Genomic DNA, 22806 nt, shown 5'->3' with positions numbered 1-22806 from the left:
TTTGATAAATATAATTTTGTCTTTATATATAAGGTAATTTTTAATCGAATTTTTATATAAAAAAAATGCTTTTGAGTAATAAACTATGGTAAATTTGGATATTCAGTGATAATTAGTAGTTAAATGGACAACTATTTTCAGACAAATATATATAATAAAGTGTACAATTTTTTTGCAACGGAGGAACTATCATCCAATCAAATATTTCTAAAAACTTTCCTTCAAGTGATCAAATAAATCTATGTTATCAAAGTATTGATAAAATATCAAATATATAAGGTTTTCTGTTCAGGCTATCCTGGAAGAGTGAATATTTTTACTTAGATATATACACGGTTTATCTCGTGTTGCTTCCGGCCATTTTCTTGTTCATCTAAAGATATAATTATAGTAATAATTTAAACTTCACTTATTATAAGGATATCATAATCTCAAATTCTCAATCACTAGCTTATCTTGATAAAGTTATATTGAAGCTACATAAATAATCAAATATTATTGTCAACTGTCATTGACATCATAATTTTAGTGAATGGAGTCCTGCGTGGTAAATGCAAATTATAGTAAATGGTAATTATTTTTTACTGATGGAATCATTGATTGATTGCACTTGTAAATAGGCTTTTCCTTGCACGCCACATTACATCCATTCCACTACACTAACCTTTTTTGTCAACATCTGTGGCTAGTGGCTTCCAAAGTAGATCCTGTAATGTTAACGAATCGTCTAAACTGTAAAACAATCAAGTTAAGGTAAAAAAAAAAACAATTCAATTACAAAAAATATTAATATTGCACTCTAGATTTCGTCACATAAGCACTTGTATATATCTGCTAGCTTCCCCTCCATAAAGTTATCAGTCATCATACTACTTTAGAACCAAAGGGCCTTTGTCCGTATCGTGGTGGCCTTTGTCCGTATCGTGGTTCTAGCAGTTTTAGAACTAAGAGGTTGAGGGTTCAATTCCCACTTGGTACATATTCGTGGTTGTAAATATTCGTGTTATTGAGTATGTAAATTTGTTTTTCAAAAAAAATCATACTACTTTAGATCTTGCAACCAACATCCTATATTCATCCTCGATATTTTAAGATATATTGTATTTTTAAAAATATGTTTTTTATAAAACTGCTAGAACTCCAAAGATTAAAAACAATAGTAATTCACTAAATTTAAAAACAGCTAGACCTATGTTATTTGAAACTTTCGTGACTTAATTTTTAGGTGCAACCCAAGTCTTACTTTAAAAAATAAAAATAAAGTTTACGTTTTTATATAAGTTAATGTATTACTTCCTCTAATCAATTGATTTCTAGAACTACATTTGAACTTATATATATTCAGCATTGTACGTCTAACAATTTGTATCAGAGCTATGATTATAATCAAGTTGACGTGAACAATATCTTATTGGTAGCTCTCAACTATAGTCTGTGATCACGAGTGATATGTTCTATTCACATATCCAAAATTAATAACCAATTTAGATATGACGGTATCATTGTCAACTCTTGACTTTGGTCGATAATCTCGGTATCCAAAAATAATACAGTAACCAATTTAGATATAACGGTATCATTGTCAACTCTTGACTTTGGTCGATAATCTCGGTGATTGTATGGTCTTGTCACATATCCGAGAATAATAAGGTTGAATCTTGGGGAAATAAATTATCGAAAAGGAGGCCTGGTCAATAATCCGGATTGATCATCTAATCTCGTTGAATAATAAGGTCTGACTTACAATTTCCAAAATTTTAACCTAATCAATAGCCGATCATAATACATAGATCCGTCACAAATTAAAGATTAGTATCAAAAAATAAAAATTGGATGTTTTGTAATCGATTATAATGTACATAGTACAAGTACATGAATACAAGACCTCATTCTAATAATGCAACAAGTCAACAACCTCAAACAAGTCAAAATAACCACCTGACAAAAGATAAAGTTACAATAAATAATTCCAAGGAGTAGTTTTTTGGTTAAGCAATCGAAACTCCTATAAACAAACACATTGACTCCCCCATAAAATGTAAAATCTTGGGTAGTCAAGCCCTCCGAACGCGAGATATGGTACCGAGTGAATTGCGCATTATGCGCACCCTCTAGTCACACTCTCTTTTTAAACAATTTGGCATATCCAATAATTGAACTCGGATGGTGTGCTTCATTAGGCAACTCGATGACCACTCAAGTAAGCCTTATATCCAAGGAGTAGTTTAGTAGTGAGAGTTTTAGAATCATTAGTTGAGACTCAAGTTTAGTCCCCTATCAACTACACTTTGAATTTTTGCCTTAAAAAGACTTACCATAAACTAATTAATATTCTATACACCATCTAATATCATCCTGAACTTTAGAATTTTAGTTATACGCCACAGATTAGATAGTTTTACAAACTAAAAATGAAAGGAATATTACATTGATCCTTTAAGATAAAAGAGATTTTGTCTTGGTGTGTCTGGTGGGGCCGGTGAGGCCTTTTTGGGTCGTTGAAGAACAATATGAATATGTATTGGTCGCCTTTTGCTTTGAATCTCATGCCTCATACAACTAAAATAAAGTAATATTGGTCTTCTTGACTAATGACTGTTTTAAAGATCAAGTGGTGGGAAATGGGAATGTTTCGGGATTAGGATCGTTTATGATGTTTACTCCTCACTAAAAAGCAACCAACTTTGCATATTTAATAGTGTTATTAAGAGATTATATATAAAAGAATATTAAAGTTTATTATTTTGTGTTTGTAGGTCACTATAATTTAAATATAATTTTGCAGATCATTCAAGTTTATTCTTTCGTATTTATAGATCACCCATATTTAAAAGTAATTTTGTCTGTCATTCAAGTTCGTATGTTGTTACATATATATCAAATTCGACAAAAACACTATTTGAAAAAATATAAAATTTGCAAATATAAATAAGACAAAATTGCACGGTTGTTCCCTGTGTTTTACATCAAATAAAGTCATTGGTCCCTGATCTTTTTTTTTTGAGGTGGTTGGTCCTTGTTTTACAAAATGGGCGTGAGTGAGTCCCTATGGTTGTTTTTATAGGCGTGGGTGGTCCCTGTCAGTGTTTATAAAATGAGCGTGGTTGGTCCTGTTAGGGACTAACACCAGACATTTGTAAATCAGAGAGACCAACTATTTCGAAGAAAAAGATCAGGGATCAACGACTTCATTTGATGAAAATCACAGAGACCAACCGTGCAATTTTGTCTATATATAATGTTAATTAAGAGAAGCTTGGTTATTTGTGTTATTCTTACATTTTTCTTATAAGATTTAGTCAGATTTGGTACGTCTGGAACAAAACAAGAACTTACCTATAGAATCACTTTCAAATATGGGTGACCTATAAACACGAAAAGATAAACTTGAGTGACCTACAAAATCATTTTCAAATATGGGTGACCTATAAACACAAAACAATAAACTTGAGTGATCTTCCAATATATAATCCTTAATTTTAACATGGGTGGTGATATATTTACCCTATTTTATAATAAATTCGTTAAATTTATGCAATAAGAATTTGTGTAATATAAGTATCCAATATATAACTTTGATGAACTTATTAGAAATATGATTGATATATCAGTGTTAGGAAAACAATAACAAACATATTTTTTAAGGTTGAAGAGTCAAACTTTTTTTTTTTTACCCGCAATGTCAGAGTTAATGACGGGGGTCCACATTATGTGGAGGACTCGACCCACCACCTTTTCATCCTATAATACTTGTCCAGGAAAAACCTATTCAACTCGAATTCGGGATGCGTATTTCGAGGGAAGTAAAACCCCTAGGTGAGGATCGAACCCGAGTCACGTTCTTCGATTCACTCCTTGATTACCACTCAGCCAAAGGCTTGGTGGTTGACTTGTCAAACTTCCGTCTGGCTATTTGCAATTTGGCATAATACAATGTGTGTCCTTCTAGACTACAAGTATTTTTCAGATTGAAGGTTCCTACAATGACATTTTGGACACGGAGATCAAGTTAAAGCGTTCCAAGATCAATTAAAACTAGTTTAATGTTAGCTAATGTTACAACCAACTCTATGAAGATCACTTAGGATCATGAGATCAAAGCATGATATTGAGAAGGAAGAGATCAAGTGGAAAATGAGTTACTTATTAACCATAGTTCGATCAGTATCAATACAAATATGTGTTGGGTGCAAACTCAATCCTACATTGGTTGAGGATATATAAATGTCAATGTCAACATATAAGTTCATGGTGTCTCACTCTACTACTAATTGATTTTAGAGTACTTAGAGGCTCATGAATGTTATATGATTTGGGCTTGTTAGGTTGTAACTGGTCTTATCTCTGGCAGGGAGGGGCCATGACCCCTCTCAATAAAAAAATGAAACTTGTAGCCCTTTGTGTTACGAGTATTTGAGTTTTGAATCGGCTTAATCAAAGTTTGTATGAAGTATATATTACGTAGTATCAAAATTGTGAAGGCTCGCAAAATTTGAGAGTTGTCACTGTTTTGGTCATATCTTCTTCATACGCATTCAGATTTGGTTGATTCAAAAGTTCAAACACTCGTAACTCAAAGATATACATTTATATTCCATGGTTACCTTAATTTCAGATCATCTACACTCGTAACTTAAAAGAGATACAAATTTATATTTCAGATCATCTCTTCCGGGAGAGGCCCTCTCTTGTCCGGAATATCACCAACCTACTATAAATTTATGTTGTACTCTAAAATAATTTTCTCTTCATAATAAACATGTCATACAGTCATACTCGACCCCCTTTATAAAAATTTTCAGACTCCGTCACTACTCTTAAGCAAGTTATCGGGACATATATTTTTGCTCAAATGTACAATATTGTTTAGCTAAGTTATCCGTGACACTCGTAAATGCGAGATGAATAATTATTTTGTATAGTAGTAGAAGAAGATGATGATGATAATAAGACGGGCACAGGGCACAGGATGAGTATGGAATGAGCTAAAATGATGGTTGTACTTTTGGCAGCTTTAAAACATGCAAATCCCACAACTGCTGAAATCAAGGGGATTTTAATCTTCAACTTTCAAGACCTAACTTGCTACCCTTCCTACCATTTCAGAGAGTGAGAATCAAGTCAGCTAGCAACAATATATAAATCATAAGTTAACCACATGCATATGTATATTATGTATAGGTGGTGGTGGTGGTGGTGGTCAATTAATTTTTACTCAAAAAAAAAAAAAAAAAAAAAAAAAAGAGTTTTTTATGGCATTTATGTATGCAAATAAGTGAGAGATTTAGTTGGTTTGGCACTTGAAATTTGATGGACCATTTTCTGAAACACACATGCATTCTAACTTCTAAATCAAGACTGATTGTATCTTCATTTCAGTGGAAACATGTAAAACCACTTACCCACGTGTTTACTACTTAAAGAAACTAAATACTACTTCTTATACTTCTTTATTCTTAAGATAGATATTTAATCAATCGAGTAGGTACCACGGAAACTTCAACTTAGTTTGTTTAATGGCGCTTTTGTTTGTAACAATCAGTAATACATGCATTGTATTGGACTGTTAAGATCCAAACATGAATGTCGATTGTAAATATAGTTATCGTTATGTTCTAGTGGTTTTTTATATATAAGAGTATGATTTAGTGATATATCCACTACAAAAATTAATTATTCGCTATAGTTATACATTGATTATCTATATCTATCTTCTATAGTTTCCATTAAAATCCTATCATGATGATATCATTATTAAACTAATTTCTTTGTTAAGAAAAATTAAAAATAAAAAGAAAAAACATTTAAGTCACTTAAATAATGTCATTAATCCTAAGTATTTTATAATTAAAAAAAAATGTACTTATAGTAACTAACTTAAATAAATTATTACTCCGTAATTTTGAGTAGTCAATATATTAGCTATAATTACGACATAATTATTGTAAATAATGTGATGATTTGATCATTTGAAAAACATGTGACTATTTACCCACATACACAACTACTGAATGGTTCATAAATTAGCAAGAAACTCAATTTTATCCCATAATCTTAGCACTATTTAAATCAGTTTTAATCATCACCCTATTTAAATTTCAATTTGATTAATAAATTTTGACGTGTAATCCAAAATTTAAGCTCTTATTATTCATAACACAATATCACACGGTTTATATAGCTCAATCTCTACAATAGACTTTACATTTCCTCTTTATGCAACACACATTCAAAAAAAAGTCAAATGGATTGTGTAATATTGATGTTATGCGAGGTGTATATGAAATAGCTTATATTTTACTAGGAAAAACTATTAAATACGATACAATTTTACACAAGATATTTATTTATTTATAGAATGGATATACTTAAACCTTGCTACAACACTTATAGGCAGTGTACCTAATCGTACAGTAGTGTAGTTTTTAGTAAGTCCGGTTCGTTCCACAGGGAATCTTTAAACAAAGCTTAACGCTATATTAGTTTTAATTTATAAAAATACAAATATATATAAGTAATATTATTATTATAAAAGGGGGATTTTTACCGTTTATTGACCGGTTTGTTGATTTTAAAACTTTAGTCGCAGTTAAAACCTAATGTAAAATATTAAATAAATAAAAGACTTAATTTAAAGCGTAAAGTAAATAACGATAATGAAATTGCGATAAATAAAAGTGCGATAAAATAAAATTACGATAATTAAAGAGTACGAAAATTAAAAGTGCAATTAAATACAAAGACAATAAATAAAAGTGCAATTAAATACAATAACAATAAATAAAAGTGCGATAATTAGAAGTGCAATTAAATATGAAAATAAAAGAATTATGCTTATTTAAACTTCCGTAATCATGATGTTTGACGTGTTGATTTTAGTTTATTCCCATGGGTTAATTGTTCTTTGTCCTGGATTATTTAATATGTCCATACGGATTTGTCCATAATAGTCCATCAGTCATAAATATAAAGAGCGAAAGCCTTCGTCAAATTATTCTTATTCCCGAAGTCAAATATTCCAACTGATTGGGGATTCGAATTGTAACAAGGTTTTAATACTTTGTTTAATGAATACACCAGGTTATCGACTGCGTGTAAACCAAGGTTTTACTACTTTGTTAACAATTACACCAATTACCCTTGAATGTAATTCACCCCTGTTTCAACAAGTCTATTAACTATTAATCCAGTTCCGTGTCCGGTAAAATGAATAATTATTGGCATTTATAGATATCCCGCCCACCGTACCCAGTCAAGCGTATGTGGTTATATATAAATACGTCAAATTATAAGTTTGTATATTAAATTAACAAGGTATTGTTTAGTTAATATAAAACCCATTAATAGCCTATAGTCTAATTTCCACAAGTGTCGTTCTTTTATCCAAACCCCAATTATGGTACAAAGCCCAATTACCCAATTTTAATATTTTTAGCCCAACATCATGATTACTTCGGTATTAAATAAGCATAATAATAACTTAGCTACGAGACATTAATGTAAAAAAGTTGAACATAACTTACAATGATTAAAAATAGCGTAGCGTTACACAGACAGAATTTCGACTTACACCCTTACAACATTCGCTAACATACCCTTATTATTAGAAATTAAAATTAAAATATAAATTATATATATATATATATATATATATATATATATATATATATATATATATATATATATATATATATATATATATATATTTACGTATATAGATAGAGAGGATGGATATATGGATATATAAAACGTTCAGAATGCGTTGCCTTTTATAGGCATTTTCGAATTTGGCTGCTCCGCAACTCGCGGCACTTTTGCACTACAAACTCCGCAACTCGCGGAGTTCGTAAAACCAGCTCACATAAGTTTGGATCCTAGTCTGCCGACGGTTTTAATATAAATATAATTTATATATAATTTATATAATTAATTATATATTATATTATATTTATATACATAGTTAACTTGTAATTTTTAGTCCGTTGTGTCGAGCGTTGAGAGTTGACTCTGGTCCCGGTTCCGGATTTTCGAACGTCCTTGCGTACAATTTAATATCTTGTACTTTGCGTTTTGAATCTTGTACTCTTGTAATTTTGAGACGTTTCTTATCAATAATTGGAACCTCTTTGATTGTATTTTGTACTTTTCAGCTTTTTGGTCGTTTGCGTCTTCAATTCGTCGAATCTGTCTTTTGTCTTCACCTTTTATTATTTAAACGAATATCACTTGTAAATAGAACAATTGCAACTAAAAGCTTGTCTTTCTTGAGGGATAATGCTATGAAATATATGTTCGTTTTTAGCATTATCAAATATTCCCACACTTGAGCGTTGCTTGTCCTCAAGTAATATAGTCTTGAAATACTAGAATCACTTCTTTATTCTTCACACTTTGTACATCAGTGATTTCTATACGGCGGTATAAACAATGGTAGTAACGATGTGGTTTACAGTCCCACATGACTATAAAAATTTAGATCCATTAAGGAAATTGGATCTTTATGAAAACATTTGATCTTTTTGAAAATTGAATCTAGCTTTTACCCTAGATAAGTTTTCCGGAATAACCCTTCACCGGTGTTTGCAAATTGTTTTTGTGGGTTTAGTGGGTTTCAGATTTGAAATTTTTAGCTCAAAACTTGTGGTTTTGTGTCACCCACTTGCTAACCTTGTATTGGGAAAGCAACACGTCCAGTATACTTGCTCCATATATTACCTTTCGATAAACTACCGTCCGGTTGTAAAGGAAAGCGTTGAACAAGCAACTGTTAAGGCAATGTCCCCTGACATGCTTTTAATTATGGTCTATAACGTGTCGGACGCAATTACTATCCTTGGTAGGAGCAATAGTAAAGCTCACCCTTATAATTTTCCGGTCTGGCACAAGGTCCTGTCTTCGACCATGCTATGCAACCACCGTTCTTACGGTTGACACCCGATTTGGTTCAGGTGACCTAATGAATTTCAGGTGAATTCCTAGGATTTTACGTTCAATGGTAATGAACGCATTGAAAATGGGTTTTCAGAAAACAAATCGGTTTTAATTTTTTTTTTTTCATCAAAATATTTTCTCGTTCAAGCTCGAGTTTAGATATCATCGAATTCCATGAGTTTGAATTCTCAATCTTTAAGGTCAATCTCTAGGATTGAGTAATATCAGTCTTAAAAGCTGATTTTTGATCTTTAAGGAGATTATCCTTTCTGGGGATCTGATTCATTAGTCTTATCAAGCTAATTTGCAAGGCGTCCTCCCCATTTTACGAGACAGATCCTCTCATGGTTAGGATAAGTCTGACCACTTGGCGACCTTGTTTGATGCTGAGGTCCGTGGATTTCCTGCTGATTTTAGTGATGACTTTTCTAGATTTTTCGTCAACCTACAGCTGGTCTGAACGACAACTTCATGACCTAAATCAATAAGCGCGTTTCTTTTTCGAAAGACTTTACTTCCTTTTAATGATGGAATTGATTCATCGTGTAGATCCATCTTTCTTACAGTAAATCGGGTAAAACTGATTAGATTAGTCCAAAACAAAAGTATCTTCAATTATTTGTTACAGGAATATGTGACATATGTTTAAAATTACTTGGTGAATTTTCCCACACTTGGCTTTTATTTTTTCTTTTTGTTCTCCTCTATTCCATTTTAAATGAATTGTAACATTTTGGTTTGTTTCTCAATTTATGTCCTTTCCAAGGTAACAATAATTTCGGTGTTAACACCTAGTTTTATCGTTCATAAATATGTATAAACATGATTTTGAGTTCATTTAATTGAAAATTTTGAAAATTTTTACTAGAATTGGGTAGTCAGTATATAAGACTAGGGCTGTTCTTTGTTATCAGAGAGCACTAGATTCTAATAAAACTACTGCGTTACTAGTATTTCTAATGGTAACCAAGTGTATAAAGTAAAAATTTTAAAATCCGAAAGAATTTAACCCCTTCCCACACTTAAGATCTTGCAATGCCCTCATTTGCAAGAAATCAGTAACAATTTAAATTATTGAGGGTAATTAGCGTAGAAAAATGATTAAATTTTACCAAAGTTTCCAAACATATTGTTGTTTGTGTTGAATGATAAATGGTGCACATCATTTGTTGCTTTTGCTGAACTTAATGCCAGTCTTTGAAAATGCGTTGTTTTACCCTGTTGTGTACATAAGATAAACTGCAAACATATATACATATTTTTGAAGTTTGGTATATTACCCCACATTCAAAAATTATTAAAATCTAATAATAAAAGTTAGAAAATTATAAAAACTATTACAATATCAACATAAGTGTTAAATGTAGTAACATTACAAAAAGAAAATAAATAAAACTAAATAAACTAGGGTTGATACTGACACCAGTAGGGGTTCCATGCATAACCGTATGTGTTATAAAATGCTTCAGCTGGGTTATAAGTAGGATACGGTGGTTGGATCTCTATAGACCAGGGAGGAAATACGGGCTTTGGAGTAGGAATATAGTTTCTACCTATATGTTGGCAATGAGCTATGATGTGGTTTTGATGAACTTGCCAATCTTCAAATGCTCGATGTCTAGCATTTTCATACTCTTGTGAAGCTATAAACCTTTGCATTTCTGTCATTTCATTTCCCCCTTCCACATTACCTGGCTGTTGATTTCTCTCAACCTGTGGATGTCTTCCATTATATTGTACTGCGGCGTTATTTTTCCTCTTCAAAACCTTAGCACCATGATATACATTTAAACCAATTGTATCGTGGGGTTCTTGTTCTTCGATTAATAATCCCCCCGACTTATATCCACATTGAGATACTCAGCAATTAATGTAATAAATATACCACCTCCTATTATACTGTGCGGTCTCATCCCCCTAACCATAGCCGATAAATAATAACCCACACAATAAGGTATACTTACAGCGCTTTGTGGGTCTCGAATACACATGTGGTAAAATAAATCTTGCTCATTTACCTTTTCCTTATTTTTACCTCGCTGTGTAATCGAGTTCGCTAGAAACCTGTGAATTACTCTTAACTCAGCTCTATCTATATCCAAATAAGAGTAATTTCCCCCTTTAAATCGGTGATGGCTAGTCATTTGACTCCATACACCATGCGTATCAAAATTTTCATCAATCTTCCTACCATTTAATATCAACCCTCGACAATCGGCAGATGCTAGCTCCTCAGGCGTATATATACGTAAGGCCTGAGCCATGTCTAGTAGAGACATGTGGTGCATCGAACCTCCTAACAAAAATCTAATAAAAGTTCGATCGGTTAAACTAGTTACCCGATCATTTATTTCTATACTACACAATAATTCTTCACACCATACTTTATATACAGGTCTACGCATGTTGAATAATCGTACCTGTCATAACCCGTCCTTAACCATAAGAACGCGTTAGATAACGTATGATTTCATTGCGAGGTATTGACCTCTATATGAGACATTTTTAAAAGAAAAACTGCATATATTATACATTACAAACCACAACCATTATTTTTGTTACAAGCTTAAGACAATAAAAAGAAGATTAACGTTTAGCGATAATCTTCGACTTACAAACTTTACAAATGATGACAACAACACGGTTTCTAGCATATTTTACAATACAACATCTCGGATATGCAGTTTTATTTTTGACACAAACATGCGTACGCAAGATCCTGGTTAGATCCAACATGATGCAGCGGAAGCTTTAGAAATCACCTGAGAATAGACATGTTTTAAAAGGTCAACATAAAGTTGGTGAGATATAGGTTTAATGCCGGCAGCAATATATATATAGACCACAAGATCTCGTATATAAACAGTTTAATAAAAGTATTCTAAGTGGTTGAGCACTTGGTAACCATACTTAACATTTTCACGTCGCATATTCCCTTTAATATGAAATCTTACTACACCGTACCAAGTGTAGTCACAAAACGAAGTACTGTGCAACCGTTGAATACTGGTCGTCCAGTCCGGTTGGGGTTGTCAGGCCCGATAGATCTATCAACAGGATTCGCGTTTACAATACCGCTGTAAATATTAGTTACCAAGCTACAGGGAAGTATGCCAGTGGTACAACTCAACGTAGAACATATTTTTCAGTTACTTGTGTCCATATCGTAAAACATAAAATACATGTATTCTCATCCCGAAATATTTAGAGTTTAAAAGTGGGACTATATACTCACTCTTGTCTTGATGATATATATAATTTGACTCGGTCTTCCGGTTGATATCACAAACCTATCCATATATAATATATCAATATGTTTTCATTTTAAAACAAACGTTATATATATATATACTTGTTATACTTTTAATATTTTGAATATTTCCTTAGTCCGTAGTTAGCATTTCGATGTTAGTAATTCAATTTTAATGGTTCATTTTTAGATGTTTAATATACCCGCAATAAACAAAACCCCCAACGAAATAAATAAAACCCCATCGTATATGTATTGGTTGAGATTAATCTTGACCCACGGTACCGGTGTTGTCAAATGACGTATTGCGTACATAAAGTACCGGTGTTGTCAAATGACGTGTTGCGTACAAACATGGGATCTTATGATTAATCTTCTCGTGTTGCTTACGGGTGATCCTGAACCATATGAAATTGAATTATGAGTACATATATATAAAATATCATGTTATCTTATAAAGATGTGATTTTATGTAAATTTTTCCAATGAATCCCGAAGTCAATTAAGTCTTGGATAACCAATTTTGTTTCGGTCATAGTTTCTTCGTTACAAGTCCGTTTTCGTTGATTCAAATTGCCATCTTCTTGGATCGAGTTCTTCTATAAGACTATGAACTGTAAATACCTTGGTTTGTATTCAAAATCATACGGCATAGATGAAAGTTTAGTGAAACATATGAAATTAAACATTTTTGTTACAACAAAATCATTTAATGACCATTTTTCCAAAAATACTTATACTTTGAAAAACCAAGTTTTACCTTGTTAAATTAACATATAAATAAGTTATGTTACATGTCTTGAAGTATTTTAAAAGTTAAGTTAGAAGGATCTATTTAGTTTGCAAACAAGTTTGAAAACATTCAAACTATGTTCTTGTTGTTAAACTTTTGTACCACAAAATAAGATAGCTATATATATGAATTGAATAAGGTTATGAACATAGATTCTACCTCAAGTTCCTTGGATAAGTTTGCTGTAAAAGAGGAGTAAGAAGCTAGAATCAAAAGGGTGATAGAAGTGGATGAAAGATTGGAAGTAAGTTGGTGTTCTTGGAAGGTTTTCTTGAAGTGTTTTTGTAAGAGTTTTCTTATGGTGTTTTAGTATGGTTTTTATGGCTAGATCTTCTTGGTTATTTGCTGGATTGTTATGGAGTTTAGAGAGTAAGAAAGAGTGTGTGTTTTTGATAAGAAAATGGTAGTAAAAATGGATCAAAATGAGCATGTATATATACACCAAAAAAAACGTGTAACATGGTGTATATGGACAAAATTTCAAGTGATAATTTTATGTATCTAGTCCTAATTGCTTCCAAGTTCAATTACCTAGCCCTCATGGCATGAATAATGGCTGGTTAGGTGGTGATTTTGATGTGTATTTACTATTAGTAAATACGTATAGGAGCTTGGTATGATACGAGTACAAATACTCTAGGTATACGTATAGAAATTTTGTGAAAAATGGAATGAGGATTCAAATATAGCTATCTTTTGTGAATACACTTATATGGTTTTATGTATCTAAGTCTTTAAAAGTGATTAAATACATTACTTATACAATATATGTATAAACATTATATGTCTTAAGTATTTATGTCAAATAACGTTACGTATAGTTATCGTTTTGAAAACTTAAGTTAGTAGTTTCAAAATACACATATAACTTGTTGTTATTAATACAAAATGAGATATTAAAACATTTATTAATCATGTTAAATATGTATATATACATTTATATACACAAACGTATAATTATCATATATTGTATAGTTCGTGATATCATCGGTCAAACTAGACGGTCAAACGTTGTGTAAAACTCTTTTCGGAAACATAAGTCTCAACAATTTGGATTGCTTATCAAGTTGGTAATGTTTAATTTATGTAAATATCAATCTTATAAGTATAGAACGATCGAAAAAGTGCGGGTCGTTACATTACCTCCCCGTTAAATAAATTTCGTCCCGAAATTTTAAAATTGTACCTATTTTGCGTCATCGAGAAACAAGTGTGGATACTTTTGCTTCATCTGATCCTCTCGTTCCCAAGTAAACTCGGGACCTCTTCTAGCATTCCAACGAACCTTAACAATCGGTATATTGCTCTGTTTGAGCTGTTTAACTTCACGGTCCATGATTTCAATTGGTTCTTCGACGAATTGTAGTTTCTCGTCGACATGGATTTCTTCAAGAGGAATGGTGAGGTCTTCCTTTGCAAGACACTTCTTAAGGTTTGAGACGTGAAAGGTATTATGTACTCCGGCGAGTTGTTGCGGTAACTCGAGTCGATAAGCTACCGGTCCAATGCGTTCGATGATCTTAAACGGGCCTACGTACCTTGGGTTCAGTTTACCCCTTTTTCCAAAACGTATCACACCTTTCCAAGGTGACACCTTTAGCATAACCATGTCCCCGACCTGAAACTCTAATGGTTTCCTTCGGACATCGGCGTAGCTCTTTTGGCGACTGCGGGCTGTTTTTAATCTCTCCTTGATTTGCACTATCTTCTCAGTCGTTTCATGTATGATCTCGGGACCAGTTAATTGTCGATCTCCTACTTCATTCCAACAGATAGGAGATCTACACTTCCTTCCATACAATGCTTCGAATGGCGCAGCTCCAATGCTCGCATGATAACTATTATTATACGAGAATTCTGCTAACGGTAGATATTTATCCCATCCGTTTCCAAAATCGATCACACATGCCCTGAGCATGTCTTCAAGAGTCTGAATTGTTCTTTCACTCTGCCCGTCGGTCTGCGGATGATATGCGGTACTCATATCCAAACGAGTTCCTAGTGCCTCCTGTAGTGATTGCCAAAACTTTGAGGTAAATCTACTATCACGATCGGATATAATGGAAATAGGTATTCCATGCCTTGAAACAACTTCCTTTATATACAATCGTAATAGTTTCTCCATTCTATCTGTTTCCTTTATAGGCAAGAAATGTGCAGACTTGGTGAGACGATCAACAATCACCCAAATGGTGTCGTATCCCCAGGCAGTCTTTGGTAACTTTGTGATGAAATCCATGGTAATACCATCCCATTTCCATTCTGGGATTTCTGGTTGTTGAAGTAACCCTGACGGCTTTTGATGTTCTGCTTTGACTTTAGAACAAGTTAAACACTCCCCAACATATGTTGCAACGTCGGTCTTTAAATTAGGCCACCAATAACGTGTCTTAAGATCTTGATACATCTTTCCAACTCCAGGATGTATCGAGTATCTTGTCTTATGTGCCTCGTTCAATATCAACTTCCTTAATCCACCCAACTTCGGTACCCAAATACGATTTGCAAAATACCGAATTCCATCTTCCCGTACAACAAGTTGTTTCTCGTACTTTTTCATTATTTCATTCTTTATGTTTTCTTCATTGAGTGCTTCTCGTTGAACTTCTTTGATTTGTGAGTTGAGATTCATACGAATTTTTATGTTCATTGCTCGAACTCGAATTGGTTCTCGTTCTTTTCTGCTTAAAGCATCAGCCACCACATTCGCCTTCCCGGGATGATAACGAATTTCACAATCATAGTCGTTTATTAACTCGACCCACCTACGTTGCCTCATGTTCAATTGTTTCTGATCAAAAATATGTTGAAGGCTTTTATGATCAGTAAACACAGTGAATTTAACCCTATACAAGTAGTGTCTCCACATCTTCAATGCAAACACGACTGCTCCCAATTCTAGATCATGCGTCGTATAATTTCGCTCGTGAATCTTCAATTGTCGGGATGCAAATGCAATAACTTTCTTCCGTTGCATAAGAACACAACCAAAACCTTGTCGCGAAGCGTCACAATATATTTCAAAATCATCGTTCCCTTCTGGTAACGATAAAATAGGCGCCGTAGTTAACTTCTTCTTCAGTATTTGAAATGCGTTCTCCTGCTCCGAGGTCCATTCGTATTTCTTCCCTTTTTGCGTTAATGCTGTCAACGGCTTAGCTATTCGGGAAAAATCTTGAATAAACCTTCTATAATAACCGGCTAAACCCAAAAATTGGCGTATCTGTGTTGGTGTCTTAGGAGTCTCCCATTTTTCAATAGCTTCAGTTTTTGCTGGATCAACCTGAATTCCTTCGCTATTAACAACGTGACCAAGAAATTGCACTTCTTTCAACCAGAAAGCACACTTAGAAAATTTAGCATAAAGTTGTTCTTTTCTCAACAACTCCAGTATCAACCTTAAATGCTCTTCATGCTCTTGCTCACTCTTGGAATAGATAAGAATATCATCAATGAAAACGATAACAAACTTATCTAAATACGGACTACAAACTCGATTCATGAGGTCCATGAATACAGCTGGCGCATTCGTCAATCCAAACGGCATAACCAAAAATTCGTAATGACCATAACGTGTCCGAAAAGCAGTTTTCGGAATATCCTCTTCTTTGACGCGTAGTTGATGATAGCCCGATCTTAAGTCGATTTTCGAATAAACACATGATCCTTGCAATTGATCAAATAAGTCATCAATTCTCGGTAGTGGATACCGATTCTTGATAGTTAACTTATTTAATTCACGATAGTCTATACACATCCTAAAAGATCCATCTTTCTTCTTAACAAACAAAATTGGAGCTCCCCACGGTGAAGTACTCGGTCGTATGAATCCAAGGTCCAGTAATTCTTTTAACTGACTTTGAAGTTCTTTTAACTCGGACGGTGCAAGTCTATATGGAGCACGAGCCACTGGTGCAGCTCCTGGTACTAAATCTATTTGAAATTCTACCGATCTAAATGGAGGTAATCCCGGCAATTCTTCCGGAAAAACTTCAGGAAAATCTCTTGCCACAGGCACGTCGTTGATGCACTTTTCTTTCTTTTCGACTTTATTAACATGTGCTAAAATAGCGTAACATCCCTTTTCTAAACACTTCTTGGCTTTCAAACAGCTAATGAGTTTTAGCTTTGAATTACCCTTCTCTCCATAAATCATCACCGGTATTTTATCCTTACCAGGAATACGAATTGCCTTCTTAGCACAAACAACTTCCGCTCCTATTTTGGACATCCAGTCCATGCCGACTATTACATCAAAACCTCCTAATTCTACGGGTATTAAGTCGATTTTAAACGTTTCTCCGGCTAGATTTATTTCACAACCACGACAAATTTTATCGGCTTTAATTAGTTTACCATTAGCTAACTCAATCAAGTACTTAGCATCTAGAGGTAATGATGAACAATTCAATTTAGTGTAAAAATTTCTACACACATAACTTCTATCGGCGCCAGTATCAAATAAAATAGATGCTGATAAGTTATTAATGGTAAACGTACCCGTAACAAGCTCCGGGTCTTCTCGTGCCTCTCTAGCATTAATAACAAACGCTCTTCCACGTGCAGGTCCGCCATTCTGATTCGGGCACTGGCTCTTATAATGACCTTGTTTTCCACACCCAAAACAAGTAATGTTAGCCAAAGCAGTTCTATTTGCGTTGGTGGCAGGAGTCTTGTTACCATTTGCATTTGTAACGAGAGCCTTACAATCTTCAGCAAGATGTCCCTGTCGATTGCATTTGGTGCACAACACACTACAGTAACCAAAGTGATGTTTGTGACAACGGTTGCATAAAGGACTTTGTCCTTTGTAACCAAATCCTGAACCGCTACCCGCACCTTTCGGGGTTTCTGGTTTCTTAAAAGATTGCTGTTGGTAACCTCGATCATAATTTCCGTTCCACTTCCTTTTGTTACTTGATACCTTCACCTCAGTAGTGAATGCTTTCTTATCCAGAATGACCTGATCCATTAACTCGTTCGCCATGGTTATAGCTTCATGAATTGTCTTAGGTTTCGACGCCGTAACGTTTGCCTTGACCTTCTTGGGCAAACCACCTTTGTACATTTCAATCTTCCGTGCTTCGGTTGGAACCAATTCAGGACATAGTAAAACCAATTCCATGAATCGCTGATTGTAGTTGGTGATTTCAGTACCAACCACCTTCAAACTTCGTAACTCATCTTCTAACTTAATAACCTCATTCCTTGGACAATACTCGGTGATTATCATCGCTTTGAATTCTTCCCATGGAGTATCATAAGCTACATCTCCTCCTACCGCCTTCACATAATTCTTCCACCATGTGAGTGCACTATCTTGTAAAGTGCACGATGCAAACTTGGTCATGTCTTTTTCATCACAACCACTGATTTTGAACACCGTCTCCATCTTTTCTATCCATCGGGTTAAACCGATCGGTCCTTCCGTTCCACTGAATGATGAGGGCTTGCAAGCTTGAAACGTCTTGTAGGAGCATCCTACACGAGGATTTGGGTTAACTGCAGCAGCTCTTGCAGCCTCAACCCATAACATTCTGTCGTTCACTCGCTGGTTGATGAGTTCCTCGAGTTCTTGTTCCGTCATTCGATTCAATCGCGCCATTTCCTAATGAAAGAAAATAATTATTCACATGGAATATTATAGATGTAGTGTGTATTTATAGTACATTTATAGCTTGTTAATAATATGAACCAGGTATTATTATAAAAGCCTTTTCTTCTTATTAGCGTTTTATAATTATATCTAGGGTAGTACCTACCCGTTAATGTTCATACTTAATAGCTTAGTACAGAACCAATTACTACAATCTAAATAATACTTAACCATGGAAAATTATTGCATTTCATACTTCGCTATTTTACATATGCTTACATCAAACTTTAAACAAACCACACTAATAATATTATACAAAACATTATGTGATTCCATGGTTTAATACGGCAGCGCATCATTTGGTCTATTTCCCAAAACATTTATGTCCAGGGAATCCCCCAACGCGAATCCTAGCTGTCTCCCTACGTTTTGGCTGAGGTGCCGAAGAACTAGATGCGGGGATAGCACTAATAGGAATAGCGGGGATAGGGGTGGTAGTGTTGAGTGGAATTGGTGCCACTTCATTCTCATTAAACTCGGGATTTGGATTTTCTAATTCATTAGCCTTTCGTTTCTTTCCTAGTTCGAACTCGTCTTTTGTAATTTCCTGTATTTCTTCCTCGGGTTCACTTTCCTCCTCGGGTTCACTTTCCTCCTCGGGTTCACTTTCCTCCTCGGGTTCACTTTTCGATATTTCTATAGTTGGTTCATCCGGAAATTGTGAGTCTTCCCCAAAAATACCACTTTCGTCATCGGATATGTTAATGACTGAAACACAATCTGAAGGTTCTGATTCGGAGTCGCTGAATGTGATAATAAGTTTCGAGCCCGACATCTATCACACAACAACTAACCCATTAGTACTTACATAATATTTACACATAAATTTTAACCAACAGTGATAAGCAATGGTTTTTTTTTTTTTTTTTTAAAATCAGACCCGGTCAAAGTCCAGACTTTACTAATGTATCCTAACGACTTCTCGGTTAGACACACTAATGCAAACCTGGTTCGCTAAGACCAACGCTCTGATACCACATGTCATAACCCGTCCTTAACCATAAGAACGCGTTAGATAACGTATGATTTCATTGCGAGGTATTGACCTCTATATGAGACATTTTTAAAAGAAAAACTGCATATATTATACATTACAAACCACAACCATTATTTTTGTTACAAGCTTAAGACAATAAAAAGAAGATTAACGTTTAGCGATAATCTTCGACTTACAAACTTTACAAATGATGACAACAACACGGTTTCTAGCATATTTTACAATACAACATCTCGGATATGCAGTTTTATTTTTGACACAAACATGCGTACGCAAGATCCTGGTTAGATCCAACATGATGCAGCGGAAGCTTTAGAAATCACCTGAGAATAGACATGTTTTAAAAGGTCAACATAAAGTTGGTGAGATATAGGTTTAATGCCGGCAGCAATATATATATAGACCACAAGATCTCGTATATAAACAGTTTAATAAAAGTATTCTAAGTGGTTGAGCACTTGGTAACCATACTTAACATTTTCACGTCGCATATTCCCTTTAATATGAAATCTTACTACACCGTACCAAGTGTAGTCACAAAACGAAGTACTGTGCAACCGTTGAATACTGGTCGTCCAGTCCGGTTGGGGTTGTCAGGCCCGATAGATCTATCAACAGGATTCGCGTTTACAATACCGCTGTAAATATTAGTTACCAAGCTACAGGGAAGTATGCCAGTGGTACAACTCAACGTAGAACATATTTTTCAGTTACTTGTGTCCATATCGTAAAACATAAAACACATGTATTCTCATCCCGAAATATTTAGAGTTTAAAAGTGGGACTATATACTCACTCTTGTCTTGATGATATATATAATTTGACTCGGTCTTCCGGTTGATATCACGAACCTATCCATATATAATATATCAATATGTTTTCATTTTAAAACAAACGTTATATATATATATACTTGTTATACTTTTAATATTTTGAATATTTCCTTAGTCCGTAGTTAGCATTTCGATGTTAGTAATTCAATTTTAATGGTTCATTTTTAGATGTTTAATATACCCGCAATAAACAAAACCCCCAACGAAATAAATAAAACCCCATCATATATGTATTGGTTGAGATTAATCTTGACCCACGGTACCGGTGTTGTCAAATGACGTATTGCGTACATAAAGTACCGGTGTTGTCAAATGACGTGTTGCGTACAAACATGGGATCTTATGATTAATCTTCTCGTGTTGCTTACGGGTGATCCTGAACCATATGAAATTGAATTATGAGTACATATATATAAAATATCATGTTATCTTATAAAGATGTGATTTTATGTAAATTTTTCCAATGAATCCCGAAGTCAATTAAGTCTTGGATAACCAATTTTGTTTCGGTCATAGTTTCTTCGTTACAAGTCCGTTTTCGTTGATTCAAATTGCCATCTTCTTGGATCGAGTTCTTCTATAAGACTATGAACTGTAAATACCTTGGTTTGTATTCAAAATCATACGGCATAGATGAAAGTTTAGTGAAACATATGAAATTAAACATTTTTGTTACAACAAAATCATTTAATGACCATTTTTCCAAAAATACTTATACTTTGAAAAACCAAGTTTTACCTTGTTAAATTAACATATAAATAAGTTATGTTACATGTCTTGAAGTATTTTAAAAGTTAAGTTAGAAGGATCTATTTAGTTTGCAAACAAGTTTGAAAACATTCAAACTATGTTCTTGTTGTTAAACTTTTGTACCACAAAATAAGATAGCTATATATATGAATTGAATAAGGTTATGAACATAGATTCTACCTCAAGTTCCTTGGATAAGTTTGCTGTAAAAGAGGAGTAAGAAGCTAGAATCAAAAGGGTGATAGAAGTGGATGAAAGATTGGAAGTAAGTTGGTGTTCTTGGAAGGTTTTCTTGAAGTGTTTTTGTAAGAGTTTTCTTATGGTGTTTTAGTATGGTTTTTATGGCTAGATCTTCTTGGTTATTTGCTGGATTGTTATGGAGTTTAGAGAGTAAGAAAGAGTGTGTGTTTTTGATAAGAAAATGGTAGTAAAAATGGATCAAAATGAGCATGTATATATACACCAAAAAAAACGTGTAACATGGTGTATATGGACAAAATTTCAAGTGATAATTTTATGTATCTAGTCCTAATTGCTTCCAAGTTCAATTACCTAGCCCTCATGGCATGAATAATGGCTGGTTAGGTGGTGATTTTGATGTGTATTTACTATTAGTAAATACGTATAGGAGCTTGGTATGATACGAGTACAAATACTCTAGGTATACGTATAGAAATTTTGTGAAAAATGGAATGAGGATTCAAATATAGCTATCTTTTGTGAATACACTTATATGGTTTTATGTATCTAAGTCTTTAAAAGTGATTAAATACATTACTTATACAATATATGTATAAACATTATATGTCTTAAGTATTTATGTCAAATAACGTTACGTATAGTTATCGTTTTGAAAACTTAAGTTAGTAGTTTCAAAATACACATATAACTTGTTGTTATTAATACAAAATGAGATATTAAAACATTTATTAATCATGTTAAATATGTATATATACATTTATATACACAAACGTATAATTATCATATATTGTATAGTTCGTGATATCATCGGTCAAACTAGACGGTCAAACGTTGTGTAAAACTCTTTTCGGAAACATAAGTCTCAACAATTTGGATTGCTTATCAAGTTGGTAATGTTTAATTTATGTAAATATCAATCTTATAAGTATAGAACGATCGAAAAAGTGCGGGTCGTTACAGTACCCAATCGTTAAAAGTAGAATTACCATACCTCTGTGTAAGTAATTCTCTAATCCGTTCGGCCAATCCTACGGCTTCTAACGGTTCCCATTCTATTACCCTAGGTACTTCAACAGCTTTAGAATGAAGAGTGTGCAAGCTCCTTTGGTATTTTGGATAATCTATCCAACGTCTGTCTAATCTCAAGTTCGGGTGCAAATCTTCCACGTGCATATCTGAAAATGTCATAACTGGATGAGGTATATCTTGTTTGTAATAGCTATCAACATCCTATTGTTCCGCATTCTCAGGAGGAGCAATGCGAGCTTGGGATGAAGATTCACCCCTTTCAGTCTGCAAAACACATCAAACACAATTTTTGTGCATCCAAATATGCATTAGTGTTAGCAAAATCATCAATCAAAATAATTACAATGTCATGTTCAATTTATATCA

The sequence above is a fragment of the Rutidosis leptorrhynchoides genome, chromosome 2 (genome assembly GCF_046630445.1).
Source record: "Rutidosis leptorrhynchoides isolate AG116_Rl617_1_P2 chromosome 2, CSIRO_AGI_Rlap_v1, whole genome shotgun sequence".
NCBI classification, from domain to species: domain Eukaryota; kingdom Viridiplantae; phylum Streptophyta; class Magnoliopsida; order Asterales; family Asteraceae; genus Rutidosis; species Rutidosis leptorrhynchoides.
Note: the sequence above shows the minus strand (reverse complement) of the source record.